This window comes from Ambystoma mexicanum, chromosome 6q (assembly GCF_040938575.1).
Source record: "Ambystoma mexicanum isolate Mex_15411 chromosome 6q, UKY_AmexF1_1, whole genome shotgun sequence".
NCBI classification, from domain to species: Eukaryota; Metazoa; Chordata; class Amphibia; order Caudata; family Ambystomatidae; genus Ambystoma; species Ambystoma mexicanum.
In genome coordinates, this window is record NC_090937.1 from 815,538,021 (window position 1) to 815,550,097 (window position 12,077).

Sequence of the window (12,077 nt, forward strand, 5' to 3'; positions counted from 1 at the left end):
AAAACACAAAGTGCACATGTCAACAAAATCCCTGGGAAGCAAAACTCTCTTGGCACACCTACCACACCATGTGACCCAATGGTTGAAAAACCATCCCCCTGAATGTGAATCCAGCCATCTCCCATGAACCTTTGGTCGGCATCCTCCAAAATGCATGAGTGTCTTGCTCACCCATATAACAGTCCCCATGATGACTGACCATGTACCATTCAACCCCAAATGGGTTCACAGGCCACCCAAGGGGAGAAAGAGTCTGGGTCAACACAACCTGCAGCTGACACCATTGAGGTGCCAACACCAGCCGCCAGCACCTCAGCCACCACCCCTGCTCCCTGCAGTCATGGCACCCACCGGAAGACCACTGACAAGGAAACGTTGGCCATCAATACCTGCAAGGCAGCTGCGTCCACCAGCCAGACTGCAACCACCACACCCGTTTTGGCTACTGACACCCCCTCCAACACTGCGCTCCTGGTGCCACACCTCCACCTGCCACCACTAGCCTGCCAGTATACCATCTGACAGTCCACCAGACACCCATGAGGTAACACTGCCAACCACTGGCTCAGCTCAAGATGTCACCAGTTGGCAGGTCCCTCCTCACCTGTTCCACCCTCACCTGCTCCACCTATTCAGTGCCACAAACATCAACCAACATTAGGCACTGACAAAGGGACTGATGGTGCCATTGTATCTATGGAAGCCAGTAGATGGAGGGACAGCTACCTATGGGACACCCCTGACAGTGTGCCCAAGTACACCCATGAAGGGATATTGAGCAGGCTGAATAGCATCGAGCAGTAGCAAGAGCACATTGAAAATATTGCGAACCAGCGGCTTAAATACCTGCAGGACATTATGAATGCTGTGCAGGGCACTTCCTGATAGAAGGGTAGAGTGATGGGCAGGCAATGCCACCGCCCGTCAGATCTGACAACATCAAATGCATTGGTGGGCCAGAGGGTTCACAAGCTGGCAGGGGCAAAATCAATGTGCACAGAGATAATGCAGAGGGCAGTTCTGCTGAATATGAGCATATCTGGGGGCTGAATTCTGAAGGTTAAAGTTCTGACACCCCAATTGAAGGCTCGCTGGCAGGGAGCCCACTTCATCAGTCAAAATGCTCAGCTGCACACTCACAAGCTGAGGAATTTGGCATGGAAAAATGGTCACATCACTAGGACTTATCTTGTATTATGTATGGGTTCAAGGTGGAGGGCGGTCCAGGGTGTTGGGGATGACAAAGGTGCTGTACCGTCACAAAATAAAGTCACGATTACATGTGAAATGAGGAGGACAAAGTCATCCTGGAATGGGTGTGAAATATATACCATGTGCCTATCTATAATCAAGTGAATTAGTTGTAATCAATAGCCCTTTGGAAATATACATATGAGTTACTGGGGCATGGGAAATCTGGTCTTGCCTTTGAACATATCATGGAGTGGCAGCATGCAGTCCCCAGCATGTATGTTGTCATCCTTCTCCAGGGATACCATTTCAACAACATCCGGGGGCATGGTGAAATGTCTTCTGATGCACATGTGCAGCATGGCACACACAACAAATATCTTGCCAACGTTGTCTGGCCTGTACATTAGGACATCTCCTCTCTGATGGAGGCACCAGAACCTTCCTTTCACGTGACCAAATGTACCCGTTATACAAAGCCTGGTCCTGATATGTGGCCCGTTATGTGCCACGCCCTGTGCTCTCTGAGGGTTCTGGACAGGCGTCACCACCCACGGGTGCTGGGGATAGCCGTAGTCACCTGTAAAAGCAATGGTGATGGACACTGGATGTGGTACAATCAGCGGGATTCATTAGTGTTTATGGAATAAAGGGCCTACTTTGAGCTAACATACATTTGGCAACATTACACATTTAACAATTGGGGCCTGCGTCTGACAGGTATGTCGCGCCTCAGGAAATAAGGGGCAGCATGCAGTATGTCATTAGGGAAAGCCCCATTTCCAACATCACTGACCCACATAGTGGCCGAAAATATATCAAGTCGGTATTACGTTTCCTGTTCCAAAGCCAATTAGGGGACATAAGCCTGTCAGTCTTTAGTAAAGATTGGATGGCTAGCCAGTGTTTTGTAAGATCTTGTTTCCATTAAGGTAAAAACTCCAGAGGGTATCTGAATCTGCAAGCAAGTCCATTTCATTCCATGTGGCTAAGAGCGCATAGTATCTCCCTTTCCAGATAGTGCTGCTACTGGAGCAAAGCAGGTGTTTGACTGATTCTGCTTCACCTGTTTTACACAACCTAAGAGTTCTCGCTATCCTTTTTATATTAGTTCTCGGACCAGTGACATTCAGTGTGCCTGTACCCAGCATCCAGTGCGCCTACTATATGGAATTTAACTCTCATACATTCGGCCCATATATCCGTATATGTGAGTTCAGAAATTCCCTGAGACACTGTTTTGGTCTGGTGGTCCAGGTGCAGTGCATGATGTACTCTCTAGCACTCAACTTGGTGACTAAATTGGTCCAATTCTGATCTCTATTTCCTCTATTATCTTCTTCGTTATCCTATTGTAGATGGACCTAGCATTGAGGTTCGCTTGATGGGTCCAGAGATAACCTTCTTTCAAGATGTCTGTGCAGGTGACTTTTTTGTGTCCCTGTAATGCTTGAACTAAAATGGCACTGGAGCGCAGTGTATTCTGGGAGCGCTCGGAGCCATGATGGATATTTACTTCATGCCGCAGTGAAAAGCTGCACACATTTTGCTGAGTGTTAGATTCATGGTGCTGAGAAAAACATGCTTTCCAAACCTGGTATGCGGTCAAGGACATTTCTGCTGGGAAAGCTAACTTTGTTATGGTTTGCTACTGTTCTCCATGGAGCATGTTTTTAGAGAAGGGAGGCACTCTGCTCCCTGAGGGTAGCTCTCGATTGACCCAGCTGGCAACCGACGGCTGCTCATCAACTGCGCAAGTGCCATTTCCAGAAGGTTCGAAAACTGAATATATGCGGAAACCCGGAGGTGGTCAGGTGAGACTTCAGCCGGAGAAGGACGCTTACGTCCGGCACTCCTGTGAGCTGTGGTGCTCTCGGCCTGGCTGTTCCCGGGGTCTTCCAGCCACTTCTGGGCGAGATGAGGAATTCTGTTACGCTCACGGTGATGTATTTCCTTTTGAATTATTTGCTTCTTCTGTGATTTATGTCTATCTTACTTCTGTGAGTTATTTCTATGTTATTATTGGTTGCTTCTAAGCTTTGAATAAATAGCCGTATAAGAGCTGATTATCTTCTAAGAGTGTGTGGTTGTGAGTTATTGCGTCTGCCTGCGTTCAAAGAATTTGCTCTATAATTGCATTGGTGATTTATGTTTTTTCCGTGCACTTTGGGGAGTGCAATACAGTCACCTGCCAACTTGATTGCTTCAGCATTAAGTAGTGTTAGTAAGGTCTTGCTGCATTAACTAACTACCATTGATACATGATTCACTGAAGTAGTTTAAGACCTGTCACTGGGCTTATGCTCATTTAACAGAGCAGATATTCTAACGGGAGTCTCACCGGAAAATCGTAATTGACTTAATGCATGCACCCTCCAAATTTTGAAAGTCCCTCTTCGCACCCCAATCTGCCACGCTGTAAGTGAGTTTTTGCATTATTTTGGCATTATAGATTTTTACTAGTGAATTCCTACAAAAGCCTGCATGCTTAATCGTGAATCTCTGTAAGGCTCCTACCTGCTGCCAAGCCTCAACTTCTATTTTTACCATTTGGGAATTCCAGTTAAGATGCTTGCCAAACACAACTCCCAGATAGTTATATTCTGGTACACACTCAAAGGATGTTCCGTTAAAACTCCAGGTGTAGTAGGGAGTGGACTTCCTCCTTCCTGGGGCAAACATCATGATCTTGGTTTTCACCAAGTTTATGATAGAATTATATGTTTTGCCATAAATGGATAACTGGGATAGCAGGATTTCCAAACCCATGGGCGTTAGGTTTAATAAAACTAAATCGCCCTCGTAGCCAAGCCATGTGATTTGTGTGGAACCAAGTGTAGGCGGATCTGATTGCTCCCTGGCAAGATGTAAAGACACGTCTGCCATATACAAGTTCATGTGGGGCTAAAATGCACCCCTGCTTCAAGCTACTAAATGTGGGTAGGGATGCTATCGGAGAAGCTGTAGAATCCAGCCTGACCTTAAGTGCGGTATTTAGGTCTAGTGAGCTAATAGCTTTTACCACTCCTTTCGGGATATCCTAATCATTCAGTTTGGTCCAGAGAGTGTCTATTAACGCTGTCAAAGGATGCACTGAAGTCTACATAAGCCACATAAATCACCTGAGCACGTATACTTCAGGCAATCTCAATTAATGTTGTTAATGTTAAGATGTCGTCCATGGCAGAAAAGGTAATGTGAAAGCCAGTTTGTTTGAACAGTAAAATCAGTTTCTAATGAGCCCACTGTGGCAAGTGTTAGGTCAGTTTTTCAAGTCCACCTAGGGCAGTGGTCTTCAAACTTTCTTGGCCTGGGCCCGTCTGAGCAATAGTTGGGCAGGCCGCCCCCCCAAAATGCCAAATGGACAATATGTATTGCGCCACATTAGCGCACCTTACTTCCAGTATAGTCCCTGGACTCCCCCACCTGCTCCCATCACAGTCGCTGGGCTCCCTCATTCTACTCCTACCCAGTCCCTGGGCTCTCCCCACCCCATCACACACCTTGGGCTCTCCCCACCCTGCTCCCACCCCATCCCATGGTTCCTGCCCATCCTGCTCCCACCACAGTGCCTGGGCTCCCCCATCCTGTTCCCAACACAGTCTGAGGTCCAGGGGCAGCTGGTGAAAGTGGAGGGGCATAACTATTTCTCCCAAAAATGCCATTGCGACCGAGTAGAGTGAGGGAGCCGAACCAATCAAGGGAAGTTCGGGGGTTTCCCCACCGTGAATTCTTTTAAAAATAATGGGTTAAAATGTTGCATTGTAGAGCATAATTTTAAAAAAATGGGTAAATAGCCAAACAGTTTGCAATTGGTGCTGGGGGAACAGGGGGCAGGCATTACATGTTTTACTGGACATCTGTAATATATATCTAGTATAATGATACCATCCCTGTCCCCTGGGCCCCACTGGGCCTAACACAATCAACATGATTATGTGTGTATGCTAGGGTGCCAAGGGGGAAAGCATGGTATGTTTGACTGGACCTCTATGATAGAAATCCAGTAAAAAAAAATACCATCCCTGTCCCCTGGGCTCCACAGCTCCTCAGAAGGAGAGCTGATTTTGGCAGGTGGGTAGGGGGATTGTGCAACAAAGGCATTTAGGCATTTTTTAAATGCCTTTGTTGTACAACACTCCTTCCCCCCTCTATCCACCACTTGCCAAAATCAGCTCAACTGACCAAAACAAACTAACACACAAACCTACATTCATACAGCAATCACTCTATCATTCACACGGGCATCCATCACCATACACTCACTCATAACACAAGCATACACACATCCATACACATGTTTAAATAAAAAAAATGAGCATAAACGTACCTTCTTCGTTGCCCTGCGTGTGGGTGCTGGAACGCCTTGCTCCAGGCTGCTCAGTCCGTATGTGCGAGGAGGCGCAGGAGCCCCCCTCGCACATATAGACATGCAGTGCCCCAGCCAGCATTTCCAATGAGCTATGCAATGCTGGCGAAGCAAAACGCCCCAGCACTTGCATGTCTCAGTGAGCATGTGCAGCTGGGGAAATAAACTGAACTGTAAAAGGTAAAAGAGTGTTTCCCTATGACAGTTCAGCCAGCCCAGGAGCCAGGGCTCCTTAGCACCTCCATAATGGGTGAGGGGGCCACTGGGTGGGTGCACCCTCGCCATTATGGATGAGCTGCCATGCTCAGACTGGCCCATAGGGCAATAGGGTAATGGGTAATGCCTGTACCAAAAATGCAAAATGCTAGTGTGGGCCAGTGTGAAGTTTATACACAATAATTGTAAATAAACACAGTTAAACGGGGATTGTATTTTAACTTGTTCCCAAGGTAACTTTTATTACCAACATATAACTCTTCTAATTTTTCTATCTTTTCTTTCAGAAACCAAAAAAAAAGGATACAGGTGGTCTCCCGATGCGTCTTCTGGTGAAGACAGAGTTTTTCCAGCCAAGCGGGACAGAAGATTTCAGGTAAGTCTTTGTGAATCTTTGTGTCTTCTTCTCTTTGAAGATTATAATACTGTTTGGGTCTTTTCTCCTATCATATGCTCAGATTCAGTTCTCTTCTCGGTGGTTTTCCAGTCTTTGCAAATTACTCGTTCTCTTACTTGAAATAGGGGTGTCTGTCTTTTATCGGATTTTTAAACAATAGAGTCTTTATTCTTTCATGAGTTCCTTATTGGATTTAAATGAACAATTCTCTTTTTTATTCATGAAAGTCTTTAAGAGAATATAGCTCAGATCTTCATATATACTTCTTTCTGTAACTACATTGTCGGGGATTACACATGAGGTAAATTGTTACCTTTATTCTTCTTATTCTATTTTATTTTCACTCCTCATCCTGTACCTTCGGTTCATCTGGTATCAATTCTTCCCCCCTTAGTTCATTTATATAGTGACTGTACTAGTCCTTTCGAGTTAGCGACTCCCCTTAATTTCGTCTCATGTCCATTTAAAATGCACCCCTTTTCTCTCTCTTACCGGCTACAGATTTTTGCTTCTGAATGTCTCCACTCGACCTCGACTCTGTCTTTCACGTCACTTTTGTCATTCAGCGCTTCGCTCAGCTCGACCTCCTCTGATCGAAACTCCTCCCCTCGGCGCTCTCTGTATTGTATCAGCTGCTCGCCTTCGCGGCTCTCGACGACCGCGCCTCCTTCCTTCGGCGTTCCCGGGGTGGATCAGCTGTTCGTCTTGACGGTCTCCGCTGAACGAAATTTCTATCCCCGGAAGGCTCACCGGGTGATCAGCTGCTCGGCTCAGCGCGGTCTCCGTCTGTACGAGCTTCGCCCGCAGCTACTCCCTTCGGCAGATCAGCTGTTCCGTCTTGCACTGACTCTTCCCCTCTTCGGCTTCTCTCACCCTCACAAGGGACAAACTGAATAGCGATTTCCAACGATCGCATATAATATTAATTTCTTTAATTTCTGGTTAACTTGGTGCAACGGCACAACTTCCCTTTTTCTCTTCTTCTATCTCAGTAAGCCCAGTTCAAACCGTCGCTCTTCAAATCCTCCTCTTCGGTCTCCTGGCAACCAAAAAACAACAACAAAACAAAGAAGGGACAACTATTGTCAGAAAACTTCATCTCCATCCAATCTTCTCTGTGATTGGCCTAATGACCTGTCCATTACTCCCTTCAATCAGATATCCTCAATTAACCCTTCATATGGCCTTTCTGCCTAGTATTAACAGAGCCTGAGCCAGCTGGTGTCTTTGTTATAGAATCTGCTCCATTTTTATCACATACCCTCCCCTCTAGTCCCTTACGCTTGGTAAGGGAATTGTTCCGGGATAAGAAATCTGCCTGGGCCATTAATTTTCCTGGACGATGAACTGTCTTGAACGTAAAAGGTTGTAGTGATCAAAACCATCTCAGTACTCGGGGATTAGTATCTTTGTTACGTGCCAACCATATAAGAGGTGCATGATCAGTCACCAGTGTAAACTCTCTTCCTAATAAGTAATAGCGTAATGTCTATATGGCCCATTTCACTGCAAGACATTCCTTTTCAATTGTAGCATAATGTTGTTCATGCGGTAAGAGCTTCCTGCTTATGAAAAGTATGGGTCTTTCTGATTCATCTTGCCCCTGAAACAATACCGCTCCAAGACCTGTTCCCGAGGCATCTGTGTGTAGGAAGAACGGAGCTGAGAAATCTGGACATTTTAAAACGGCTTTTTCAGATAAAGCATTCTTTAGGTTATTAAATGCATTCATTGTCTCTGTTGTATACCAGTCCTTCTTCTTGCTGGACGGGTTTTTCACCTGTCAGAGGTGTTGCTATTGTTGAAAAATGGGGGATGAACCTTCTATAGTACCCAATAAAACCAAGAAAGGCTCGCACTTGTCGGAGGTTTGTAGGAAATTGTAAGCCTTTTATGGCTTTCAGCTTGTCTTCTTGTGGTTTGATCATCCCCTGTCCTACAAAGTATCCTAAATATCTAGTATAGAAATTAGCCATGAACGTTTTCTTTGGGTTTATGTGTAGACCGGATTCTTGTAATAGTCTAAGTACATTTCCCAAATGGGTTAAATGATCGTCCCAAGTTTGACTGAAGACAATAATATTGTCAAGGTATGCTCCTACATATTCTTCCTGTCCTCTAAGAATTGAATTCATGAGCCTTTGAAATGTTGCTGGTGCCCCATGTAACCCAAAAGGTAAGACTGTAAATTGGAACAATCCCGATGGTGTGGCAAAAGCAGTTTTTTCTTTATCCTCGGGGAGTAACGGTATTTGCCAATATCCTTTTGTTAAATCTATAGTTGTTAAAAATTTAGCTTTTCCTAGCTTGTCTAGTAAATCTTCTATTCGTGGCATAGGGTAGGCGTCGAACTTGGAAATCTCATTCAATTTCCTAAAGTCCATGCAAAAACGAACTGTTCCGTCAGGCTTCGGCACCATTACTACAGGTGATGACCATTCACTATGAGAGGGTTCTATTACGCCCATCTCCAACATTTCTTTGATCTCTTTGTTGATCGATTGGAGTTTTGTCTCTGGAATTCTAAAGGGTCTAATTCTTACTACTTCTCCTGGCCGAGTTACAATACGATGACACACCATGTTCGTTCTCCCCGGTAAGGAAGAAAAAATATTGGTAAATCTCCTTACCAACTTGAGGAGTTCTTTCTTCTGTAACTCAGATAGATCTTGATTTATGTTTAACTCTTCCAGTCCTAGATCTTCTTTTAACCTTGGAAAAGGTTCGAAAGATGTCTCCTTTGTATTAATCACTGCCACCGTCGTTATAGGTTCTACCCATTTCTTTAGTAGATTCACATGATATGTCTGTGTTGGGAATCTTCGGTCATTTTGTCTCACCTTGTATGTTAGTGGACCTAGGACCTCTTCAATCTCATATGGACCTCTCCACGCGGCCAGCATCTTGTTCTCAGACGTCGGGAGTAAGACTAACACTTTATCTCCCTTGTCAAATGTTCTCAATCGAGTGTTTCGATTATAGTAGTATTCCTGTTTGGTTTGTGCTTGTAACAGATTTTCTTTGGCAATGTTTTGTAACTTTTCTACCCTCTCTTTAAGTTGATAGGCATATTCAGTAAGGGAGATCTCTTGACTCGGCTCCTCTTCCCAGTTTTCCTTCAAAATATCGAGTAGCGTTCTCACTGATCTCCCAAACAGAAGTTCAAAGGGTGAAAATCCTGTCGATGACTGTGGGGTATTCCTTAAGGTAAGGAGTATCCATGGTAACAACCTGTCCCAATTCTTTCCTCCCTGCTCTCCTGTTTTACGCAACATTTGTTTTATGGTTTGATTGTACCTCTCTACAAGGCCATCAGTTTGAGGATGATAGACCGCGGTTTTTAAATGCTTCATTTGTAGAATCGTACACACTTGTTCCATCACCGATGACATGAAGTTGGATCCTCTGTCCGTAACAAACTCCTTCGGTATTTCCACTCGGCTGATAAAGGGTATCAAGGCATCACATATACTTTGGGCACTAGTAGACCTAAGAGGAAAGGCCTCCGGATACCTGGTAGCATAGTCGACAATTACTAAGATATATTTATGACCTCTGGATGAGGGCTCCAAGGGGCCAACAATATCTAATCCAATCCGATGAAAAGGTTCCAACACTACTGGCATCGGCTGTAAAGGTGCTTTCCTCACATTGGCTTTATTTTTCTTCTGGCATTCTGGACATGCTTGGCAGAAACGAGCCACCTGAGCATATAGCCCCGGCCAATAAAACCTGGCAAGTATCTTCTGTGTGGTCTTCTCTGTTCCTAAATGACCTTCACCAATTTGTAGATGTGCCACTTCCAACACAGTTTGATAATATTTCTTGGGAACTAGCAACTGTTTCAGAATATTTCCAGTGGCATCCTTGCTAGTTCGATAGTATAATCCTTTTTCTTTAACAAAAGAGGGACCATTTCCCGATACCCCTGAGTGAACTGCAGCCCTAGCATTTCCTAATAATGGATCTATTTCTTGTGCCATTCTGAAGGTATCTCCCGCTTCATCAATTTTCCAGTCAATTGCAATGGGACAAACATTTTTCTCTGCCCAAACTTTCTTTAACTTTCTTAACTCAGATTTCACTTTCCTTTCTTTATTTGAAGGCTCTGCAATTGTCTCGTGGGCGAAAGGGGCATTTCTTAACCAACTTTCTTCTATCGACTTTATGATCCGTGAAAAATTGGGAACATCGGAACCAATAAGCAGAGGCTCTGGTAATACTGGCATTAGGGCTGCCCTCACCTCCATCTGTTCCCCGGCTACCTTTAAACTAATCTCTTTGGTTGGGTAAGGTTTGACATCTCCATGGACACAACGTATGGGAATTAGTGTATTCGGGTCCCCAGTATTCCCCACAAGTTCTGTACTTACTACTGTTTGCAAACTGCCGGTATCCACCATGGCTCTTGTAGGTTTCCCATCCACTTCTGCTTCGCAAATATACAAATACGATGTTTTTGGTATTGTTGTTCCTTCTTGATATTCTCCTTCTCTGGGAACCTCCATGTTTCCCACGTCCATAGGTTCAGCTTTAGCTCTTTTGGGACACATTCTTGCTAGGTGTCCCCACTCACCACATTCAAAACATTGTATGCCTTTTGGTACCATACTAGCGGGCCTGATGCCTACAGGACTCTCACTCGTTGGTCTCCCTCTAGGAGGCTCCCACTCTGGCTTACGTAACATCGAGTTCGGCCATCTTGTAACAGTTGTTGTTCTGAGAGAATGGTTATTCCAACTGGGTGTGGAGGTTGGTTTGTTGTTTATCGCATATGACATAGCCCTGCCTTGTCCAGCCTTTTGATAGGCTGAAGCGATGTTAACAGCTTCAACCAGGCTGGGTCGATGATGTTGGCGCACCCAACGTTGCATTGGTAAAGGTAAGGCTTCAAGAAACTGCTCCATAACAATTTTCTCTGACATCTCATGAGTGGTACTGGAGTTAGACTGCAACCATTTCTCTCCTAACTCTTTAACTCTATAAAACAGCTGCCTCGGTGTCTCTTCGGCTTGTAGCTTGACTTCTCTAAATTTTATCCTATATGCTTCTTCATCATGTCCCAAGCGTTCCAGTACTACTCGTTTCATATCCGCATACGGTGTTTCGCCAGTTGGATTGGCTGCTTGGTAAGCACTCTGCATCTCACCTGTCATGAGGGGTGCTATGTAGTGACACCAGCTATCGTTTGGCCATTGAGCGTTCCTAGCCACTCTCTCGAAGTTCACAAAGAAGTGAGCTGGGTCCTCTCCCACTGCGTACTTTTGTAAGACTGATGCTGGAACCTGGGAATGTCGTCGTACGGTGGTCTCCTCCATTAATTGAGCTTGTTGTAGTTGTATGGCCTGTTGAAATGCTTGTCTATCTGCTTGGGCTTGTTGGTTCTGTAACTGTAACGCCTGTTGAAGTAATTGTTGCCCCTCACTTAGCGTTTTAATGAGTTCTTCCATGGTGTTCGTCTTTATATCCCACTTCTGACACCAAATTGTGAAGTTTATACACAATAATTGTAAATAAACACAGTTAAACGGGGATTGTATTTTAACTTGTTCCCAAGGTAACTGTTATTACCAACATATAACTCTTCTAATTTTTCTATCTTTTCTTTCAGAAACCAAAAAAAAAGGATACAGGTGGTCTCCCGATGCGTCTTCTGGTGAAGACAGAGTTTTTCCGGCCAATCGGGACAGAAGATTTCAGGTAAGTCTTTGTGAATCTTTGTGTCTTCTTCTCTTTGAAGATTATAATACTGTTTGGGTCTTTTCTCCTATCATATGCTCAGATTCAGTTCTCTTCTCGGTGGTTTTCCAGTCTTTGCAAATTACTCGTTCTCTTACTTGAAATAGGGGTGTCTGTCTTTTATCGGATTTTTAAACAATAGAGTCTTTATTCTTTCATGAGTTC

The 12,077-nt window shown here is 44.7% G+C and overlaps 1 long non-coding RNA gene across 1 annotated transcript in view; it reads left to right on the forward strand.

Moving 5' to 3' along the window:
* Positions 1 to 6,060: 6,060 nt before the first annotated feature.
* LOC138515560 (uncharacterized) overlaps positions 6,061 to 12,077 on the forward strand; it is a 50,512-nt gene continuing 44,495 nt past the window's right edge. Inside the window, exons 1-2 of the long non-coding RNA XR_011282076.1 lie at positions 6,061 to 6,152; positions 11,785 to 11,873. This is a non-coding gene — a long non-coding RNA (uncharacterized lncRNA). The remainder of the gene's footprint in view (positions 6,153 to 11,784; positions 11,874 to 12,077) is intronic.